This window comes from Silene latifolia, chromosome 4 (genome assembly GCF_048544455.1).
Source record: "Silene latifolia isolate original U9 population chromosome 4, ASM4854445v1, whole genome shotgun sequence".
In the NCBI taxonomy this organism is placed as follows: domain Eukaryota; kingdom Viridiplantae; phylum Streptophyta; class Magnoliopsida; order Caryophyllales; family Caryophyllaceae; genus Silene; species Silene latifolia.
Window position 1 is genome coordinate 33,972,869 of NC_133529.1, and position 3,028 is coordinate 33,975,896.

At 39.0% G+C, this 3,028-nt stretch overlaps 1 pseudogene; it reads right to left on the reverse strand.

The window, feature by feature from the left end:
* Positions 1-595: 595 nt before the first annotated feature.
* On the reverse strand, positions 596-2,544 carry LOC141652201 (G-type lectin S-receptor-like serine/threonine-protein kinase At5g24080; annotated as a pseudogene).
* Positions 2,545-3,028: the final 484 nt, after the last annotated feature.

Genomic DNA, 3,028 nt, shown 5'->3' on the forward strand with positions numbered 1-3,028 from the left:
GATCCATTTTTAATTAATCCCTTAAACATTCACTATCCATTTTTAATTACGATAACTGAGCATTAACTTTAGCTACTACGCTTCCTAATAATGAAGTGGCCTTTTATCTTCAATATGGTTGTTCAAGGGAAACTAATATCTGTGAACCTTGCAACTGAATCTCTACTTTTCCCTCTTTTAATTTGTTAATTTTTCTGATTTAGGCTGCATCTGTTAGAACAAGGGTAATCATTATAAGGGCCTGAGCGGAGTGAGAGCCCTGAGTTGTCTGATTCAAGCTCTGGGTTAAATGGTTTTCCATATCTTAAAATTCATGAACTTTTTTAATAGCTTTTGAACTCCTGCCTAGATGAATCATCTACATGGTGAGTATTAAACAAAGATAAAAGAACTCATAGTTGCATGTATACTGTATAGTGTCTTGTAGATTCTTTACGGAATGTCAGACGACTGCAAGCATTGTTATGTTTTCCTTCTTTCTATACATGATGACCATATTCAACTCACATTTTCTGGTGCCGAGTTACATAAAAGTACTAATTGTATAATACAGTTGCATAAGAGGCGTTTGAAACAATTATTGACATTGTCAAATTACAGAAGAAAAAGAAATTCACATCTTTGGTCATACATTCACAAATCAATCACTTCACATGCAGAAGATTGTCGGTTTTGGAGGTTCTATAATTTCGATAGTACCTTCAAGAATTTTTGCCACCTTTCCCATAGATGGTCTCATTTCAGGTTTCTCTTGCACGCGCCACATTGCCGTCTTACCATACGATCGGCCAATTTAAAATGTACCATGTCATCATAAGCATGTTTAATCTGACGGTCTAAAATCATATTCATTCTTTTCTCCTCGATTGCCATATTGAAAGCCCACCTCGGAAAATACCACTCTTCAATAGGCAGATCAGTTAGTTGTACTGAATTATTCCTTACCCCACTCACAATTTCTAACAACACCATCCCAAAACGTTACACATCAACCTTGGAGGTGATAGTCTCTTTATTGACCCATTCGGGTGCTAGGTAGCCTCGAGTTCCGCGAATCCTTGACATTGTTACGATTTGTTCCTTTTTTCTGAGCTTAGATAAACCGAAATCTGCAACTTTAGGGCAGAAGTCGTCTCCTAGGAGTATATTTTTAGGTTTGATGTCGCAATGTAATACCCATTCTAAACACTCTTCGTGCAGGTATGCTATTGCCATGGCCACACCTATGGCAATTCTGTACCTAATATTCCAATCAAGTGCCGGCTTTTGTTGGAGTTCCACTGAACCTATATCATCATTGTTTTCTTCATCATTTGACCCAGGAATTCTGCTGGGTCGGAACAGATGTCTGTCAAGTGATCCATTTAGTACATGTTCATAAACCAAAACTCGGCCCTTCTCATTGCAAAAGCCCCATAAACGTACCAGGTTGAGGTGGTGCATGCGAGCTATGATCGTCACCTCGGCCCAAAACTCAACATCACCCCCCGAAACATTTTTCAGGCATTTCACAGCCATTGGTCTGCCGTCCTGCCACTTACCTATATAAACATCACTAAACCCACCCTTACCTATCACATTGTCATATGAGAAGTTCATAGTTGCTGCTTTAATCTCACTGAGCGTAAACCTTCTTGGTCCAGGTGTGGGCAGTAGGCTAAGTCCAAGTGCTTGGGCCATGTCCCGTTACTTCACATACCTTTTGAGAAATGCCCGAAATAAGAGTACCCCACACGCAATTTCAGCTGTAAATAGAATGACTATGATTATTATATTGCGGGCTGTCTCATTGTAATCTTCAGGTGGGTTTGGTAAGCTGATACGAACTGGGCAAGTAGTTACGAGAACTTCCGACATCCCAGTGAAGTTAGTTGGTTCAGTCTTTGACTTGTCCACCCGTAGATAAAATGCAGAGCCTGTACCAGGGGACCAGTACTTGTTTAAGAATTTGTTTAAGTGGTGCACACAATAGCCACTACCATCAAACTTGAACCCAAATCCCAGACATTTTGGGTTTGACAAGCAATTAGATTGGCAGTGGTCAAAGCTATGGACCTCTAAATCAGTTTGAGTTGATCCATCTAAGTAGTCAACATAATCAAGGCGTAAAAACTTATTACTCGCTGTATCAATAATGGGTACCTCATTCTCGCAGAAGTTCGACGTGGAGTTACGTCTAAACCCGGGTGGGCACACACACTCGTAATTCAATAAAGTATACCCGTCACTATAACAAATATAACCTGTCCCACGTAACCCATGTATTTGACAAATGACAACTACCGCCAGCCAAACAATCACCCATTCTTCCTTTTTCTGGTCAAAACTTAAAACTCTAAGGTTCCCATCATTACCCAATACAAGCCTCCTGGTTAGATTTTGTCCAAAATCAGAAGTAAGAAGTGGGTCTGCACCAGCCTGCGCGATCTGCCCATCAAGCCCAAGACTAAAAAACCCATTAGCTGAACTCCAATAGGAATCCGACTTGTTATATACCAGATTTTTCGAGCCAGTGAACTGAAACTTTCCATTCCGGGATGTCATTTGCACATGAATGCATGTGTCGCCTTTTTTTATGTTATGCGTTTAAATCTTTGTGAACGAAAAGACGTGACTAACACGTTTTCGCCTACATCAATGCATGTATTCATGTCCTTGCCTCTTCTACCGACTCTTTGCATGAAAGTACTATAGTATATGTGTTACACCTTTTACTATTAACATAAATTGTTTTTTTTTGGCTTCTATGAGACTATTTCTTTGTAGAATGTGTTTTATATGCTTTATTTAAAATAAAATAACCATCCTTATTACGGTTAAGAAGCTGCCAGTCGTTTATGTTTCTAACTCACTTCTTCTATTTGCAGTAAGTAGAATTTGAAAATAAATCTAAGTGTGCTTGTTGGGGATAAAACAAAACTACCTTCCCAAATCGGTACGCAAAATCCAAAGGTTAGTACCTCTACATAATTATAATTCAAGTAATAATTTTTTTGGTAGTTGTCATTGTTGTGAAATTCAAATTTCC